The sequence below is a fragment of the Lycium barbarum genome, chromosome 1 (genome assembly GCF_019175385.1).
Source record: "Lycium barbarum isolate Lr01 chromosome 1, ASM1917538v2, whole genome shotgun sequence".
Lineage (NCBI taxonomy): Eukaryota > Viridiplantae > Streptophyta > Magnoliopsida > Solanales > Solanaceae > Lycium > Lycium barbarum.
Window position 1 is genome coordinate 104,879,976 of NC_083337.1, and position 21,560 is coordinate 104,901,535.

Genomic DNA, 21,560 nt, shown 5'->3' on the forward strand with positions numbered 1-21,560 from the left:
CAATATACTAAGTATCTTTAATTGAAGAATTGTGTAATATAAAGCTGTTGTTATATTGATAGGACCTTTAGTTTGTTATTACTGATTAAAGGTCTCCTTTACATCCACTTTCAAGAGATTTGGATAATGGCAAAATGCAATTTAACACTATTGAAAGAAAAAAATTGAAACTTTCCCACAGTGAAAACTAAAGTGCACCCTATAACACAGCAGTAAAAGAAGTGTCTAGAAAATACGGGTGAATTCAAAAAGAGGTGATCTGAAGAGAGGAGGGAAGCAACAAAGTGCATTACTGGTTTTGCTTCCATAAGAAAATAGAAAATACAGAAAAGAGAGTACTGCAAGTATAAACCCATAAGAATAATACTCTTGCAAAACCTAAACTCAACGAATGAAGATTGTAGACTATAACAATACAATGAGAATTGGGAATACCAAAAGTATAAACCCCTAAGAATAATACTCTTGCAAAATCTAAACTCTACGAACGAAGATTGTAGAAGAGTCGAAATTCTAAACAAATTTGTCATGATGTGTGAATGTTTCCATTCAGAGAGATGTTCAAACATTTTAGGGAAAGGAAAAAGGGAACTCGCCACATGAGTAGAGATAAAAGGATTTAGATGCATCAATGACGTGCTTGAGGCCAAATGCTCACCAAACTTAAAACTTGATCCTTCAATATTCCTGCAAAATAATAATTTGCAGGATTTCTCCAATAAATCTAAAATAACAATAAGAAGCGGTCTCTCTTTGCAAAAAAAAAAAATGCAGTAAATAGTTTCAGTGCTCATGAAATAGCTACAAAAACTACAACAAAAACTTCACCAAAAAAAAAAGTTCTAAAAGGCTATACAATTGTCGCACTAATTCCAACTGAAGCCGAGCATATACTAAAATGAATATTCTAGAACCTAATAATGTAGTAAAAAATTGAGTAGAGATTACCATTTGGAACCTATGAACTTCTCTTGGTCTATCTATTATCTGTAATAGAGTATTTTCATTATCTAATCGCTGAGCAAACTGAGTCATTAGACACCTATCATGTGCTACATAATTTTAAAGCGTCAAAAAATTTCTCAATGGCATCAATATAAATATCACAAATTTCGATACGCATGTGCCCCATAGCCTTTCTTTTACTCCTGTTTAAGATTTTCTTCGGAGCATGGTCGTAACCTTACAGGAAACAAAATTTTAAATTAACTGTTTCACTGCTGACAATGAGAACATATTAATCCACCTGGTTAGCTAAAACATACGAAATTGAAATTCTTTACAACCTTTAGTAGACGATCAATCCTGAGACAACAATTGCCTACTCTGCAAGTTAGACAAACAATTGCCTACTCTGTAAGTTGTTCAAACTCAGAAACAAAACAACCCATAACTGAAGTTCGACAGATCATAATACAGAACATTAATATGAGCATCAGATCTGGTAGTAAAATCCGAAAAGTTTGTTCACCAGAATATTTATTGCAGATATCAAAAGAGTTGCAGAAGCACCAAACCAAACTTTAGACAGTTTCCATTTTTGAGAGATGTATTACGCCTAAAAAATATAAGGAAAAAGTATTTACATAACTCCTAAGAAGTCCACTGTATGCACTTTCTCCTCTACACACTGCTCTTTACAGTTGGAGTTTTCCCTTCTTTTTTTTTTCCAGAAACGTAAGCTCATCATCTATAGTTAGGTAGGTTCAAATTGAAGATTGCATGAAATCGCTCATGACTTTAATTAGTAAGTAGGAGTATATTTTACTGTACCAATATCGAGTAACATCAAGGTAAATACTAAATTCAGCAATGTAATTGGATATTTAAGATGAGTTTGATCTTAATTACAAATGCATGTGAACTTTCTCCAAAGAGAGACGGAAGTTGAAAGCTTCAAATTTAGTTGGCACGACCTATCAAAAGATTTGTCACAGGACCTTTGGAAGACTCGAGAGTCCTTAAAAACAAAGCATGCTAGTAAGTAGAAACACAACTAAAGTATGAACTCTGATCTTCAATGAAGGGAGCAGAGTTCGTCGCTCATGTTCAAACAGGTATTTTGACGACCGCCTTCTATATTCCTTGCGCATCTTGACCCTTACGCATCTCAACTTAGCCCATGAACGAACGAAACTCAAGCTTCAGGAAAGGCAAATCCAGAAGTTAAACGAAGAACACATTTCTTTCAAGAAATTTATCAACCACCTTGTAAGCACTGAAATTTAGTCGGACTTAAAATCCACAAATTAATTTGGATCATATTCTAAATTCGAGATGTATTGGTCCAAACAAATATTATGGGCTAATATAATCGGATTAATTGATTAAGTCCAATTGTTATGGATTTAATTGAAAGACTAATTCAATTGGGCTAGTCGATCTTGTCGGACTTCACATGATGAGCCCACTCTATTAGCCCAAGGTTCATGCCACGTATCAAGTGACGTGGCACGCCAAGTCAGTCGAGGACCAATAAAATCATGCCACGTGCATAAGTGACACAACATGTCAAGTCAATAGAAGAACCAATCAAATGTTGCCAAGTGTTCAAATGACATGGTTCAACCAATCACATACATACTCTAGCTCTCCCCTACAACTATAAATAGGGGTCTTCATAAAGCCAAAAGGGAGGAAGAATACATAGAGAAGCTCTCATCCGCAAGTCTTCCGCATACTAAGAAGTCTTCGCTCCAAGTGGTGAGCCGCAAGTTTTCATACCTCTACGTTTGTGATTAAAGCTCAGCTCCGCATTGGTAAATGAAATCTTGACAACAAGTAATCCGTCCATTCAAGAACAAGCAAAGCCCTTGATTGACGACCGTATAGTGAGGAGAAGAATCAGAGGATTACATCTTTTTATTTAAGATTTCATAAAGATTGTAACCCCCGCACAAATTCTTGAAATCAAATATTATTCTTTGTTGCTATTTTTCTTGTCTTGATTATTATTTTCAGGAACGAAAGATTAGTCGTTACAAATTTAGGACGCCTAGTGGGACAATCTTTACCTCTCATCTCCTCTCTCCAACAATCGAAGTTCAAAAACACTAAGATGGCTTCTAAGATGGTCAACTCGAAATCCGCATCCGCAAAAACTATCGGATCCAAATTCTCTGTTGTTGTTGAAAACATCCTAGATGTTACTGATGGGAGCATTGGACCTATCACAAGGAACCAAGCCAAATTGGTAGAGCAATGAGCTCGGCAAGCACAACCTGAATCTGCTGTCGTCTTAGGTTCGCCTTTAAAAGGCGTGAGATCTTCCGCAAATACCACAGAAGAAGGGGGGAATGTCATCAAAATGGTCGAGAGGGTTCTTGCCCAACATAGTTTATCTAAGTCCAAGAAATCCTTCAGGCAAGCTAATGATGATGTCTTGAGCACTGGATCTACTCCACATAACATGTCTACATCCTATGTTCCCGAAAATCCTCGTTATTCTTCTTCATCTACGATGGTGATGCATGCGATGATGACCAATGCTTCAACTGTTGAAGAACAACTCACGAGCTTGACGAAGGCAATTGGAGACTTGACAAAATATGTGCAAGATCAAGATAATCGAATTGCCAAGTTGATAGACAGGTTTGATAGTGTGATGGAGGGGGATTCGAGTCATGCCCCCGAAAAACGTCCGCAAGCACAAGAAAGGATTGATTCTCCCACAAAACAAGTGGAACATGCTTCAAAAATCCAAGTTTCCTCTGAAGGGTTGATTCCAATCGATCAAATAAAGGAGTTCATCATCGGGACCATCAAGGATAAATATGATGTTTCCGCAAAATCATCCCTTACATACGCGAAGCCGTACACTGCAAGGATTGATAGCTTGAAAATGTCTGTCGGTTATCAACCCCCAAAATTTCAGCAGTTTGATGGCAAGGGAAATCCGAAGCAACATGTGGCACACTTCATTGAAACATGCAACGACGCTAGAACATATGGTAATTACCTTGCCAAACAGTTTGTTCGTTCCTTTAAAGGTTATGCTATTGATTGGCACACAGACCTTGAGTCTGGTTCCATAGATACTTGGGAGCAAATGGAGTAAGAGTTTCTCAACTGCTTCTATAGCACAAGACGCACCGTAAGCATGGTGGAACTTGCAAACACTCACCAGTGGAAGAAAGAACCAATTATTGACTTCATCAACCGATGGAGGCATGCAAGTCTAAACTGCAAAGATAGACTCACTGAAGCTTTGGGAATAGAGATGTGTATTCAAGGTATGCATTGTGGCCTTCATTACAGATTGCAAGGAATAAAGCCCAAGACATTTGAAGAGTTGGAAACTCGTGCACGTGCTATGGAATTAAAGATTGATACAAGTGAAGATCAATGGTTTCCTGTCCGTGAGCCTCACGAAGATGAAGATGCAGAAGACTTCCATAGTGGGGGCAAGTTTGAATCCGAAGATGAAATAGAAGAGTCCGTGTATGTTACAATGCTCCTCCACACAAGAGCCTAAACTGCAAGTTGAAACGCTCATTAACGTAAGAGCCTAAACTGCAAGTTGAAACGCTCACGACGCAAGAGCTTAAACTGCAAATTGAAACGCTCTTTGATGCATGAGCCTAAACTGCAAGTTGAAATGCTCCTTAATACACGAGTCTAAACTTTATGTCACAAGCTCTTCAAATCGGGCTAAATCCTCAAGTCGTCAAGCTCATTAAATTCGAGCTAAATCTTCATATGAAGAAGCTCCTTAAATTCAAGCTAAATCTACAAGTTGTGACGCTCTTCAAATACGATTCGAGTCGTATTCGAGTCTTCAAGTGGCAAAGCTCTTCAAAATACGCCGATTCTTCAAGTTGCAAAGCTCTTCAAAACATGAGCCGAATCTTCAAGTTGAAGCTCTTCAAAGTACGAGCCGAATCTTCAAGTTGCAAAGCTCTTCAAAGTACGAGCCGACTCTTCAAGTTGCAAAGCTCTTCAAATTTGAGCTAAATTCTCAAGTTACAAAGCTCTTCAAAATCGAGTAGAATCTTGAGGTTACAAACGCTCCATCTTTAAGTTGAATACTCCTAGCCCACATGAGTTTAAACTGTCTACAGCCCCAAAAAAAAAGAGTGTCCGCTAGGTTGAAAACTTCGAAAGAGGCTGCCTAGGCAAAAGTTAGGACGAACAAAAAAGTCTGCTAGGTTGAAAACCTCGAAAGGGGCGGCCTAGGCAAAAGTTAATACAAAAAAAAAAATTACTTTTTCTGAACTACGAAATGACTTGATCCTCTCACCGAGGTACGTAGGCGCTTAGAGTTTCATTCTAAGTTCAGTCGCATAAAAAAAATCATTTTTTTTCTAAACTACGCTATGACTTGATCATCTTTGCCGAGGTACGTAGGCGCTTAGAGTATTATTCTAAGTTTAGTTGCATAAGTAATATATATATATATATATATATATATATACACACACACACACACATATATAGCACGGCGATATGGGATCGACGCTTGAATTCTTTCAGCGAGGAGACATACATAACTAGAAAGAAAAAGACAATTCGCAGCAAGTGAGAATATTTTATAGGTTCATGCTTGAAAGAATTTGATACATCAATGATTCTAAAGAAAAGATGAAAAAATATATATACAACATCCTATACAAAGAATCTAAGCTATTCATAATGGCAATTGAAGCCGAAGATGATTGCAGCTTGTCTTAAATGCCTCTATCAAGTCGGCATTATTTCTTCAAAAAATGATGCCACTAAAAAAAAAATCTGATGGATGCTTCAAGTAGTTGCTCATCAAAGCTAGAAAGAACTACTACAAGCCAACCTTGCCAAGTCACAAATATAATATGCACCCCATATTTGCTCTCCAAGCTACGAGAAGAGAATGTTCCAGGTGTTTCCCTCGTCAAGGTTCTGGTTGCATGAGTTTTCTTTCAAATTGCTCAGACATCTCATGATTTTGACGCTCCTATGACGAGTTGAGATTTTTTCACCACAAATGCGCAAAGCTGAAGAGTCAAACAAGACAGATTCTAAGCTGATTTTGGAGAATTATCTGTACAGATCTAGAAAGCATTTGGCCATCATTTTTATACATATTGTATTTCAATGAGTCTTCTTTCCAACCAAAATGGAATCTCGTCATTTCGGCACTCCTACTCCGAGTTATGAATTTTCTTCCACCGAAGCGCAAAGCTGAAGAGTCGAACAAGGCAGAATCTGAGCTAACTTTGGAGAATTATCTGTACAAATCTAAAAGGAATTTGGAAGTGATTTTTATATATATTGTAGATCAATGAGTCCTCTTTCCAGAGAAACTGGAATCTCGTGATTCCAACACTCGTACTACGAGTTATGAATTTTCTCCCACCAAAGCGCAGAGCTGAAGAATCGAACAAGGCAGAATCTAAGCTAACTTTGGAGAATTATCTGTACAAATCTAGAAGAAATTTGGCCGTGATTTTTATATATATTATAGATCAATGAGTCCTCTTTCTAGAGAAACTGGAATCTCGTGATTCCAACACTCGTACTCCGAGTTATGAATTTTCTCCCACCGAAGCACAAAGCTGAAGAGTCGAACAAGGCGAATTGATGAATTCCAAAGTTGCACTAATGTTAGCAATGTCTCATCGTATGGTCGCTCCATAAGGTCTCCAGGGATGTCTTGACAAAAACCAAATTGTCGGCTAAACCTATAAGGACTATAGGACTCCACGATGAGATTCGCATCATGCCTAAGTGTAACGTAGCTCGAACGAAGGCTTATGATAGCATCGTTCCATGAATCTAAGAGATTGCCAGTATCAGTGAAGTATAATTCCCTACCTTGTAGCAATGCCAAATGATAGAGAAAGCAAGCATCATCTTGTTGAAATAACTTTTGGGCATCAGAAAAATTGAAGTATTTGGCCATCTTCTCGCTAGAAATCTTGCATAAAGGTATACTACGATGTGAGTGATTGGCACGATGATGGGTCTTAAAATATTCTCCTAGCGAGTCATAGTGTATGGGGAAAATTATATTCCCCTGCCTCAAGTATGGAGAAGTAGAGATCTCTCTCAAGCCATAGTATATGCTCGCAAGGACTGGGACTGCCAAAAGAGAATTTCTCTCTATGAGCCATCAAGCTCGCCACTTTGAGAGCGCTAGCACACACATAGTCAATTTTCATGTGGGGAAGAACAAACTTGCAGAGCCAACAGGTCAGGAAAGCCGACAAATTTGTCTCATCTCTTAGTGACTCTTCCACTCCTAGCTAGCTCGATGAAGGGGGCATGCTCCTCATCAATTCGTGGTAAGTAATTCATGTCAATATGCCCGGAAGGATTGGCATTCAATCTTGGCTTCGTTGCACGACCCTTTGACGCCCTTTGTGAAGGCTCCGCGTACCTGCTTGGTCCTTTAAACCAAAATTTCACCCAATCATGGATGGACACCTCATGAAGGCCTCCTTCAGCAAGTTTGTAGAAGGCCGAAAACAAGTATAGGCAGCTTTTGAGGAGCCATGGTTTCCCCTGATTGTCCATTTGCGTCAATTCTTTCGCCAAAGGAACAACTTCATCATAAAAAGATCCGTGAATGGGAAGCCCTGCAATCGTCCATAAGTCCCAAAGTCAGATAGACATCTCCCCGACGAAAGTGGAAAACGTATTGGTAGATGGACGCCAAAGCTCACAAAAAGCATACAGTACGTTGTCATTATAATCATACGTAAACAAAGAAGCGTAGATGACATCGCAAACTTTGACACACTCCAAAACTTCCTTATAGCGAGGAAACACATCTTCCACGCACTCCCAGTAGCCCAGTGTGTAGCAAACTTTGCCAAAACCAGAAGACGGGACACTCCAATTGCTAAAACATCCATTGGGATTAGAAGAATCGGTAGACGCGATTTCCCGATGAATTGCGAACTTCTACAGAGGGACGTTCATCACAGTGGCCTTGCCCGAGAAGTTTCTCATGACGTCTTTGGTCTCCTTTTTTGACCATTCAGCAAGATGAAGCAATTCGACAGATAGCTCTCTGTCGAGTGAAAAAGCGCCGATCACCGAAGGTTGAACCTCCAAGGCAAGGACTTTGGCGTTCGAATTTTGTTTGTCACTCACTATCTCTAGAGAACGTGGCGTATTGCGGTCACGAAAGTGCATCATCTTTGAGGGAAGTTAAATCCATTTAGATGCACTCGAAAACCTGCAAAAGAAATTAAAAAGGGACAGGTAAGTTTCGCAGAGCATGTCCAAAGCCAAGAAAGCAAATTCAAATTCTGTGGCTGATTAAAAAAATATACCTGAACCGATATAAAAGCAATTTGATTGCGGTTTTCGTATATGACGTAGCTCTACGAGTCTTCTTTCCGACGCTAGCAAACCGTTTGTGATTGCGATGTTTCTAAGTCAAGATATAAGAATTTTTTTGTCAGGACGCACAAAACTATTAAACCAGCGAACCAAAACTCCAAGTCTGATTCTCGATCAATATCTGAGCAAATATAGAAGCAATTTGGTCGTGGTTTTCGCGGGTGACGTATCTCTACGAGTCTAGTTTTCGAAACATCAAGCGAATCACGATTTCGACGTTCCTACATCGAGATATGAATTTTCTACCACAGACGTGTAGAGCTGTGAAGAAAGTGAAAAAAATTCATATTGAAAGAAAATTACCTGACAGAGATGGGTTCAAACCAACTCGACGGTGTTACAAATTGATGCTCAATGACCCTGAGAAGAGGGGGTATTTATAGGTGTCCAACACAGAGAAATCCTTGTTCTAGTTGGAACCAAATTATGAAAAGTTTAGGCTTATACATGGAAAGTTTAAACTTATGGAAAGTTCATATGTTCTCCTAATAAAATAACAAAAAATACCATGCAATTATGGAAAGTTTTCAAAGTATGGAAAATAAGGGAAGCATGAAAATATGGACGTGTGCACTGCTGGAAAAAATGAGATAGTTGAAAAAAAATCATAACTTGAGCTAGCCTAAACTAGCAAAGATAGAAACAAAAAAAAGGAAGCTACAGGGATTTATTTTAATATCGTTGTGTAGTTTATGACCCAAAACAAAATTATGATACTTCTAAAGTCTTGATAACATTTGCTGATAAAGGAATTGATTTCCTCAGCTATCAAATGACAAAGGAATACAACAACAACAACAACAACCCAGTGAAATCCCACAACGTGGGGTCTGGGGAGGGTAGAGTGTACGCAGACCTTACTCCTACCAAGGTAGGACGGCTGTTTCCGAAAGACCCTCGGCTCAATAAAAAACATAAAAAGAGGTCAGATAAGGCTAAGAGATTCAAAGCGATATGGCAAAAGAATACCATACGATATTTCCCGTCAGCTGGAAACGCCTCAAAGATGGAAATGAGTTGGCAAATGTTCGAAAGTCGAGTGAACCTCTTGCAAATTAGAGAATGCCACCACATAAAAAAACTTGTCGACGATCAAATTGTAGCGCCATCAAAGAACTTGAGCGTAGTTATTGTCAAGTTTCAAATATTTTGTCCATACCATGAATTTAAAAAAAAAAAAAAAACGTTTGCTTCATGAATGCTTGAAGTCTGGTCTCTAAAAGGCCTGCCAAGTCATACACCTCAACAAGCCTTGAAGCAGGGGGCATTTGTAGGCACCGAAATTTAGTCAGACTTAAATCCACAAATTAATTTGGATCATATTCTAAATTCGAGATGTATTGGTCCAAACAAATATTATGGGCTAATATAATCGGATTAATTGATTAAGTCCATTATTATGGATTTAATTGAAAGACTAATTCAATTGGGCTAGTCGATCTTGTCGGACTTCACATGATGAACCCACTCTATAAGCCCAAGGTCCATGCCACGTATCAAGTGACGTGGCACGCCAAGTCAAGTCGAGAACCAATAAAATCATGCCACGTGCATAAGTGACACAACGTGTGAAGTCAATAGAAGAACCAATCAAATGTTGCCAAGCGTTCAAATGACATGGTTCAACCAATCACATACATACCCTAGCTCTCCCCTACAACTATAAATAGGGGTCTTCATAAAGCCAAAAGGGAGGAAGAAAAATACATAGAGAAGCTCTCATCCGCAAGTCTTCCGCATACTAAGAAATATTCGCTCCAAGTGATGAGCCGCAAGTTTTCATACCTCTACGTTTGTGATTAAAGCTCGACTCTGCATTCGTACGTGAAATCTTGACAACAAGTAATCCGTCTATTCAAGAACAAGCAAAGCCCTTGATTGACGACCGTATAGTGAGGAGAAGAATCAGAGGATTACATCTTTTTATTTAAGATTTCATAAAGATTGTAACCTCCGCACAAATTCTTGAAATCAAATATTATTCTTTGTCGCTATTTTTCTTGTCTTGATTATTATTTTTAGGAACGAAAGATTAGTCGTTACACACCTACGCACAAATAGTTTTACCTAAAAAGTTAACAATAGGAGATTCTTGCCCAGCAAATTCTTACATGCTGAAGATATTTAAGTCAAGATTTGAGAAACAGCGCCCAACAATGTAACCACCACAACCAAAGTACTTTCCTTTTTAACTTCCAACAGTAGATCAAATTTAACTAAGAAATTAAACTATATGATTGGACACAACAATTAAAGATGATTATCAACTCGCAAAATCTCAAAGGAAGGCTACAATGGTGAACTAACAACTAATTCGATAGACATAGAAAGCATACAATAAGGAAAATACATTACAGATCAAGGCCAAAAAAAAAAAACAAATAAACAAAAGGAGAATAGCATAGAAAACTTGAAAATTAAAATAGAAAAAGTTGATACCAAATATAGTTAAGTGATGGAAACACTAACAAATAAATACCCAAGCAAAAATTCCATTACCAGCAATCTTTTACATTAAACGAACAAAGAATAGAGAAAAATATCCATTCTACGAAGAAAAAGTGAAGAAAAGTCACCAGAACTGGAAAACAAAAGGCAACCAAATGGAGACACTCTGAAAGGAGACCAAAGAGTTTTTTAGTTCTGGTAGAATGGAAGTAACCATCTATCTGATTACTGAGAAAGAGAGAAAAACCGTAAGTTTAGAATAATGCTAGCAGTTGTAACTGCTTTGAATTTAAAAATATAATTAAATTTAATTATTCTTAAAAAGTTAATATAAAAATCTGTATTATTTTTTAGGCTGCCACTTGGCATTTTATGCTGCTTACACTTGTCATTCTATAGATAAATTATAAGTGTCGTAAATTATGCGGTTTGATCAATCTTAACTTAAGTTGCTTTTTCAATCTAAGTTTTTATATATTTATATGTTCATTGTTTTATGTATTTATGATGCATAATATTCTAAAACTTAGTATTATATGCACTAATTATTATAAATTGCTTCCTAAGTAAATTCAAATATTAATGTATTTTTTTCTAAAATTTAAAGCTGCCACGTCATTAAATAGGTATCGAAAATTATATTTTTCGCTAAAATGATCATGGAAGCTAACTAGAAATGTCTGAGTGATTTTTGGAAGAGAAAACAAAATCGAGTAACAATGGTAGCCAATTACCCAAAGTTGAGTAACCATCCAAAGTTCTAATTCTTGTATTCCGTGTACTTGAGGATCTACATCTCAAAGTAACATAAAATTAAATTGTCTAATACAACACAGCAATGAAAGATTCAACAAAGAGGAAAAGGAAATCAAAAAAGATTCATGAAAGGATACACCTATGGCAAAATACTTTGCTATCAGACAATTGTTTAATGGTGGTATTAGTGCCATTAGGTGCTCATCCCATTGAACTAGAATATGTTATGCAAGGAAGGCTGTTAAGAGCCTAAGAATGGGTAGTATCAAGACGTTACAGAGGACACCACAACGAAATTTCCCACAAAGCAGAGTACATCAATTAAAACACAAGCAAATCGGCAAATTGACACATATAGAGACAATAATGAGCAGATTCAGCAAAATAAAATCACAACAGCTACAAAAGGAATGGATAGAAGGCATACCTCTACAGCCTCAGCAAATACAACTCAGGATCACTCGATTTCTGGAGGAAAAGGACAAATTTCAGCTCGATCTTGATCAACCGCTTCTCAGATCTGAAGAACACATCCAACGGACTGAACAAGGTGAAGTAAAAGATGAAAATGATCAAGAAATGAAGCATACCCACCTTGGATTTCAAAAGATGGAGACCAACTTTCAGATCGATCTTGACCAAAAATGTCCCATATGCGAACATGAAGATCTGCCAAGTAGAATACACTTTCCTAATCTTAACCCCTCTAGATACTTCAGCTTTTCCTTATTTGCTTTTGCTTTATTAATAATAATAATGGCAAAGGCTAAAATATGCCCCTAATCTTTGCGAAATTTTACATATTTGTCCGTCATTAAAAAGGTGGTGCAAAGATGCCCTTAACGTTTTTTTTTTGTGAGTTAACGAAAAATATTGGAGGGCATATTTGTTCAGTTTCGCAAACGTTAGGGGCATATTTGAGCCTTTGAAATTTCTGAATATTATGGCACAAAATATCATTGCATTCCAAAACATAAAAAAATATTTGTAATTACAATTCATTCACCATTGTATTACATCAAAATTATACAACTAAAAGAATAGATACAATTACAAATATCTTTTAAAGACTGTTTTTGATAGACTATGTAATAGTCTATGTAAATATTGTAAATATGCTCTTCCTTATGTATAGTAATTAGGTCCTATAATTTAGTCTAGTATCATTCTGATAGGGAGATACCTACTTTGTATATAATGACTTTCATACATCAATACAAATCACGGATTGATTTCTTACATGGTATCAGACTAGGTCTCTCCTAAAAACCCTAGCCGTAGCCACCACCCCTTCCTCCTTCCTCTTCTCTCTTCAATGGCTAACAACAAAAATTTTCATTCTGCTTTAACCGTCACGAATGTGAAATTTTTAATCCCAATCACTCTAGACATGGAAACCGGCCATTATCACGAATGGGCGACACTATTCAAAGTTCTAGCCCGCGTCCACTCCGTACTTGAACACATCATACCACCAACTGACACCACTGAACTCACCGCGTACAACGCAACAAAAGCGGCTAACCTTCCGCTCTGGAAACGGCTAGATGCGGTGGTCCTTCAATGGATATACGCCACCGTATCCCATGATATTCTTACCTCTATTCTCGTGGCGGATGATGTTGCAGAGAAGGCTTGGAATCGAGTTGCTCAACTTTTCCAAGATAACAAGCACTCAAGGGCAGCGTACCTTGAAACTGAATTCACCACCACAAAAATGGCCGACTTCGGCTCGGTTATGGCCTATTATAATAGGCTCAAGTCACTCGCGGACCAGCTTGCCAACGTGGGGTCGCCGATGTCCGACCAACGTTTGGTCTTACGCCTCCTTGCAGGCTTACTCGAGACATATGCACACTTTGTCACCACCATCCAGCAGAAGGATGTGCTGCCCTCTTTCTCTGAACTGTGCTCCAGACACAAGCTCGAAGACGCAGCTGCCAAGGAACGTGCCCGCGATTCCAGTCCCGCGGCTCTACTTGTTGATAATGATACTCTCTCCCCACCACCTGGCGGTAACAATAATTCAACTAACCGTCGTGATAATAACCGTGGCAGAAATTCTAACAGGAACAAGGGAAAGGGGAACAACAACAACAACCGCGGGAAATCCGGCCGCGGCGGACATACCAGCAACGGCCAGTGGCCGACGGGACAGCCACCGGCAGGGCGCTACTACTGGCCTGCCTGGCTGCCCCAGCAGTGGCCAATGCCCCCCTGCCTGTATCCGACGAGACAGTGGCAGCAGCGTCCCACCACACCGCGGCCCGGCAGTGGCATTCTCGATGCGGGTCCACGACCTCAGCAGGCCTATTCCATGCATGGTCCGACCTATTCTGGGTACACTCCGACAGACGTGGAGGCAGCCATGCACACTCTGTCCATGCATCAACCGGATGATAATTGGTATATGGACACCGGAGCGACTTCCCACATGACTGCCAACTCAGGTACTCTCACGTCTTATTTTAATTTGAGCAATAATTCTGGAATCATTGTTGGTAATGGTAGCACTATTCCAATTCGAGGCTATGGTCATGCATCCCTACCCCCACCTAATCCTCAATTACGTCTCTGAAATGTCTTGCATGCTCCAAAACTCATCAAAAACCTTATTTCCGTACGTAAATTCACTAAGGACAATAATGTTTCTGTTGAGTTTGATCCTCTTGGATTTTCTGTGAAGGATTTACCGACGGGGAGCCGCCTAATGAGATGTGAGAGCACCGGGGAATTGTATCCTATCATTGCCACAAAATGGACCACTCCACCGTCCACCTTCATTGCCACATCACCTAGCTTGTGGCATTCCCGACTCGGTCATCCGGGAAATGCTATCCTTAGTTCTCTTCGTAGTAATGCCTTAATTGAATGTAATAGGGCCCGAACTTCTTTTTGTACCTCTTGTCCATTGGGGAAACATGTTAAATTGCCATTTTATGATTCATTGTCATCAACTACTATGCCATTTGATATAATTCATAGTGATTTATGGACATCTCCTGTTTTAAGTTCTAATGGGCACCGCTATTATGTTTTCTTTCTTGATGATTATAGTAATTTTCTTTGGACTTTTCCAATCTCTAACAAGTCCCAAGTCCATTCCACTTTTCTATCTTTTAAGGCATTAATATGGACTCAATTCGAAAGAGACATTAAAAACATTCAATGTGATAATGGGCGGGAGTTCACCAATGGGCATTTTCAATCTTTTTGTGCCTCAAATGGTTTAAATTTTCGATTTTCTTGCCCCCATACCTCTCCTCAAAATGGCAAAGCGGAAAGAAAAATTAAATCCATTAACAACATAGTGCGCACTCTTCTTGTCCACTCTTCCATGCCCCCCTCTTTTTGGCATCATGCTCTCCAAATGGCCACATACCTCCATAATGTACTTCCCACCAAATTCCTTGGGTATAAATCACCAACGCAAGTTCTCTATCAACGAACCCCCTCCTATTCTCATCTCCGGGTTTTTGGGTGTCTATGCTATCCACTTTTACCATCTACAACTATTCATAAGTTACAAGCAAGATCCACCCCGTGTGTATTTTTGGGTTATCCGTTGAATCATAGAGGATATAAATGTTATGATTTATCCACCAACAAAATCATCATCTCAAGGCATGTCATCTTTGAGGAAACTCAATTTCCCTTCTCCAAATTGCACTCACCAACCCCAACTTCTTATGATTTTTTGGACCATGGAATTTCTCCATATACCCTGCATTTTCTGTCACAGCCTCCTCCACCCGTCGTTCCCTCGGTCCAGCCCCTCCCCCCATTGCCGAGCAGCCCCTCCCCCCCCCCCCCCCCCCGCTGCTCCACCCATGACTGCCCAATAGCCCTCCCCCCACTGCCCAGCAGTCCAACCCCACGGTTACTGCCCCACAGCCCCTACCCCCCACTGCCCCACCCGTGACTGCCCAGCAGCCCACCCGCATGGTCACTAGAAGCCAACATGGGATTTTTAAGCCCAATCAACCGTTCAACTTAAATACTTCTAGCACTCCCTCCATCTCGCCTATCCCAAGAAATCCTGTCAGTGCTCTAAATGACCACAATTGGAAAGCTGCCATGGTTGATGAATATAATGCTTTAATTAGTAATAAGACGTGGGAGTTGGTTCCATGTCCCACTGATGTGAATCTTATTCGTTCTATGTGGATTTTTCGTCATAAAAAGAAATCTGATGGTTCTTTTGAGAGGCACAAAGCCCGTCTTGTCTGTGATGGCAGGTCTCAACAGGTTGGAGTTGACTGCGACGAGACTTTCAGTCCGGTTGTCAAACCGGCTACTATTCGCGCTGTCTTGAGCATTGCACTTGCACACTCTTGGCCCATTCATCAGTTGGACGTCAAGAATGCTTTCCTACACGGTAATCTTAATGAGACTGTTTATATGCATCAGCCTATTGGGTTTAAGGATCCAAAGCATCCACATCATGTCTGTCTCTTGAAGAAATCGTTGTACGGACTTAAGCAAACTCCCCGTGCATGGTTCCAACGCTTTGCAGACTCTGTCTCCACTATTGGTTTTTCACACAGCCGATCTGATCACTCTCTCTTTATTTATTGTCGAGGTTCTGACATTGCTTACATTCTGCTATATGTTGATGATATTATTCTCACAGCTTTCTCAGATGCTCTTAGAAAATCCACCATGTCTCTGCTTAGTGCCGAATTTGCTATGAAGGATTTGGGCCCTCTAAGCTATTTTCTGGGTATCGCTGTTACCCGGACTTCACACGGCATGTTTCTCTCTCATACAAATTATGCAGCAGATATTATAGAGCGTGCGGGCATGACTGCCTGTAAGCCAAGTCAGACACCGGTCGACACCAAAGCCAAACTTGGTGCCACGGCCGGGCCTCCTTGCGATGATCCCACCTAATATCGTAAGTTGGCCGGCGCGTTGCAGTACCTTACATTCACAAGACCAGACATCTCTTATGTGGTTCAACAAGTGTGCCTTCACATGCATGATCCAAAGGTTGCACATATGCATGCTCTTAAATGCATAGTCCGATACATTCAAGGTACTATTGAGTTTGGTCTCCATCTGTACAAATTCTCCATTGCCTCTCTTGTTTCTTATACAGATGCAGATTAGGGTGGTTGTCCAGACACTCGCCGATCCACATCAGGTTACTGTGTCTTCCTTGGAGATAATCTCCTCTCATGGTCATCCAAACGACAACCTACTATGTCTAAGTCGAGTGCCGAGGCCGAATACCGTGGCGTCGCTAATGTCGTCTCTGAGTCCTGTTGGCTTCGCAACCTTCTTTTGGAGCTCCGTTGTCCCATCCGGACAGCTACATTGGTTTATTGTGATAATGTTAGTGCCATATACCTATCAGGTAATCCAGTTCAGCACCAACGCACTAAACATATTGAGATGGACATACATTTCTTACGTGAGAAAGTTGCCCGTGGAGAAGTTCGTGTTCTTCACGTCCCGTCCCGTTACCAGATCGCAGATATCTTCACTAAAGGTCTTTCGCGTGTGCTCTTTGATGATTTCAGGGACAGTCTAAGCATACGACAACCTCCCGCTTCGACTGCGGGGGTGTGATAGACTATGTAATAGTCTATGTAAATATTGTAAATATTCTCTTCCTTATGTATAGTAATTAGGTCCTATAATTTAGCCTAGTATCATTCTAATAGGGAGATACCTACTTTATATATAATGACTTTCATACATCAATACAAATCACGGATTGATTTCCTACAGTTTTCACAACAAGAGCATCATTTTCCCTTTTCAAAAGATTTTTTTTTTTTACTAATGATAATACCATTTTTATTTTTCAATTTATTGTTCTTTCTGGATATTTTTTGTGTTCTCAGTCTCAATATCTACACAATAATGGATGCAACAATTACCGCAATAACACATAAACATAAAAAAGGAGATAACTTATATTAGACTTATGACACATGAAAAAATGTCTCCCGCGGTGCTCAAAATTTTGATAATAATAATAGAAAGAGTATCACATTTTAAGCATTTATATAATTTCTTACATAACATTCAATGTGGTTTGGCTCTTTCGTGAATTTCACGCATAACCGAAATTTAGTAGAATTATTTGAAGTCCATAAGTGAGATGGAGTGCAGTAACTCGACGTCCACAAACCCTTCCACAACTCCACATCTACAAACCCTTCCACAGTTATTTGAAGAACTCGAAGCTTTCGACATTTCATAAACAAGTGAAAGAATAAGAGAGAAAAGTGAGGGGTTGTACGATAAGTGTGGAGTTTCAAAATGCAGTTGCAATAAATTATTGGCTAGCATAAAGTGCACTACAAAAAAATCTGAGAACTATTTGTGTCGTAATATTCAGGAATTTCAAAGGCTCAAATATGTCCCTAATGTTTGCGAAACTGAACAAATATGTCCTCCAATATTTTCCGTTAACTCAAGGGCATGTATGGCAAAAAAAAAAAAAGTTAGAGGCATCTTTGCACCAACCTTTTAACGACGGACAAATGTGTACAATTTCGCAAAGGTTAGGGGCATATTTGGACTTTAACCGTAATAATAATAAAAAATGAAGAAGGCTTTTATGCCTTTTGATTTAAAAAAAAAAAAAGTACTCGTGAACTTAGAATCTATATATCTCGCTTAAAATAATTTCTACGTGCATTTGCACAATATTTTCCTTTAATTATATGCAACACACATCATACAAAATGTAATATTGCACTTAAAGTATATTAGCATACCCATCCATGTATTTATCTAGAAACCAGTATGAGTAAATATTATATGGTGTTTGACGCTTAATTCAGTTGTATCTACATAATGAGTTAAGGGGAGAAGTTTATACTTTTAGTGGTCGTTTGGTGCATGGCCAAAATTATCCCGGGACTAATTTATCCCATATCTTGGGACTATTTTATACCATCTAGGAGATGGTATAAAATAATCTCAGGATAAGTGGTATAAGAAGGTATATCCCAGCTTATACCATGGGATGCATTTGATACTTTGTTTGGTACAAAATATAAATTTATCCCATGATAAATTTATACCTTCTACCAAACATGGTATAAAAAATTAGTGCTGTGATATCCCAGCTTATACCTTCTACCAAACGACCACTTAGGGTCTTCATTGCATCCTCATATGATGCATTTACACAGTGAGTGGCTCCAAGCAATTTAGCTTTCTGCAATTTCTCTTTTTTAAAACAATTTTGGCTTTCTGCAATTACGGACATACTCAAAGAACTAGTATGTAGTAAAGGCTGCTTCATCAAGAACAAGTACTACAGAGCTAAGTTGCGTGGACTCTTCACTTTCAATGCCACACCCGTGTTGGATTCTCCAAAAATAATGCATCCGTTGACATTTTTGAAGAGGCCGAGCAACATAGCTACAGAGTAACTGGACATTAGACAACCTACAGTTGTCTGTCACTATCATATTTTGAAGGTCAAAATGATAACAGTTTAATTCCAACAAACAAGAGGCAATTGTGAAGATATCTATATCTATATATATATATATATATATATATATATATATATATATATATATATATATATTTGTGAACAAAGTTGAAGGATACATGAGATTGATGGAGATGTTCGGATCATTTCATTGAAACTATCTGTTTGTGACTAATTTTCTTTGTTCAATCATTGTTCCCTTGTAGTAAAAACACAATTGGAATATAGACTAAGACAAAGCCATCTCAAGATTTGTATTCAGTAGAAAAATTAACAATCCTAATTACCTTTGACAATCTGTGTTTTTTTTTTTTTTTCATTCAACAGTTCTCCCACATGACATTTCAAGAAGATTCCAACTTTTTGTGGAAGCTCCTTGACTCTGAAACATCAAGTTCACATGGCTCTCTTTTCATATTCCTGTATATTCACACCTTCAAGCAAAACCTCCTTATTGTTGGTGAACCCCACCTCACCATGGTCTTAGACCTCAACAAATCATTTAGCAAGCCATGTATAACAAAACTCCATAACATGTGGAGAACATATAAAAACACTATAAGTGCCAAAGCACCAATCTTTCAACGGCATCATAAGTCAAAAAATGCGTAGAGGAAATTGCAAAATTTTATCTCTAAAACAACCCTAAACCATGCATACCCACTTCAAAATCAATATCATAATCTCAAAGATAACCCTAACTAAGAAATAATACCCACTTGAAGAATCAAGATTTTAATCGCAAAGATAACCCTAATTCAGGAATCAATAACATTTGAAAATCAAAAACTTCATCTAAAAATAAATTCTAATACAGAATATCACCTATACCCCTTTTGAATTTCATCTAAAAATAAATTCTAATACAGAATATCACCTATATCCCTTTTGAAAGATCAATGAATAATAAAATTAGCAGGCAAAAACAGAAAAGGAAAAGGAAAAGTTTAATTGTGCATAAGCAAAAGAACTCACCAGACAGAGAGACTAGAAAAGTTCGACGGTGTCTATAAATAGCACCAAAATCGACAATGAAAGAAGCATAAGTAGAAGCGGACGACAGTGACAGGCGGCACCAGATGTTTGTGCAGAAGCTCGGAGAGCGTCATTGCTCATCTTAGAGATTGAAATGAGTTTAGGGATTTTGACTTTTGAGATATGGATATATGTTGTTACTTTTCATTTAAAATAACATTTATAATGTTTTCTTTATTTATCTTATTCCTTAAAAGAGTCAAACATAAGTGGCACTCAGTCCCGCTTAATTTGGAGTATTAGGACTAGTCTATGGTCATTTTAGGGACCATATTAAGTTCCTTCGTTATATAAAAGTATAAAATCGAGAATCAAGGACCAAGAAAATATCTCGTCCTTATAGATTACATTTTGGGACCAGATTTTAAACCCGTCCCTAAATGTTGGTCGCTAATAATCCTTTTTCTTGTAGTGTGACCTACGTATTTGGGTCGTGACAAGCTTGTATGTCCTAGTCTCCTGTGTCATATCAACAATCAATTTTGTGTGCACTAATACTGTCACGACCCGACTAGGGGCCGTGACGAGTACCCGATACTTGTACCGAGCACCCCTTGTCTGTCGTTTTACCTCTACCTCTTAGCAAGCCATATGAATAGTGCCATATTTTTTTTTTAAAACGCTAACATTAACAGCGTCATTATGAACATAGACTAGTAAACTTCGTTATCACTTTATACAACAACATTAAGATGCCAAAATACCACATATCTAACTGTACATAACTGACTGTGCATATCTGTCTACGAGCCTCTAGACATAGAACATTTATACATAGAAAGGGCCGAGTACTGTCGTGCCCGAGAATGCATACACAAAATAGTACCACTGAAGTGAGGCTCCGGAACAACTGGAGCGCTGTAAAGTACCACTGGTAGAGCTCCTAAGGATCAAGTCCACCTGTCTGCTGACCTGTGCGACATGAAACGCAGCGTCCACAAGAAGGGACGTCAGTACGAATAGTGTACCGAGTATGTAAGGCATGGAAGATAACACAAGCAACAACATAATGTATAATTAATAATATCATGGAGTCATAGGACATAGAAAATAGAATTTATATCATGTCATGTATTATCATATCGTATCATATAGTATCATATCTTATCTTGTCTTGTCGTAGCATATCGCGTCATAGTATATCGTGTCATAGTATGTCAGGCTATAGTATATCATATCATAGTACATCTTATCATAGCATAGCATGTTATAGCGTGTCGTGTCATAGCATAGCGTGTCATAGCATGTCTTACCATAGCATAGCATGTCATAGCGTATCATAGCATAGCATAGCTTGTCGTATCATGTCCTGTCGTGGCAGATCATAGCATATCATGTCATAGTGTAGCTTACCATAGCATATCTTATCATAGCATGTCTGGTCAAGACATGGTAGGTCATGTCATAGCGCCGAGCAATGTCGGCTCACCCACATAGCGCCGATATACACCGGCTCACCCATATATCCCGCGTCCGGGCACCCCGCGTCCGGGATGATAAGCCAGCTGATCAGGTGGCAATGAAACATGTTTCC

General features: G+C 38.8%; 1 long non-coding RNA gene across 1 annotated transcript; it reads right to left on the reverse strand.

Moving 5' to 3' along the window:
• Positions 1-275: 275 nt before the first annotated feature.
• On the reverse strand, positions 276-12,281 carry LOC132636766 (uncharacterized). Its single transcript, XR_009581405.1, has 3 exons — positions 12,124-12,281; positions 11,957-12,049; positions 276-687 (listed from the first exon to the last, which is right to left on the reverse strand). It is a non-coding gene; the product is annotated as an uncharacterized LOC132636766 (long non-coding RNA).
• Positions 12,282-21,560: the final 9,279 nt, after the last annotated feature.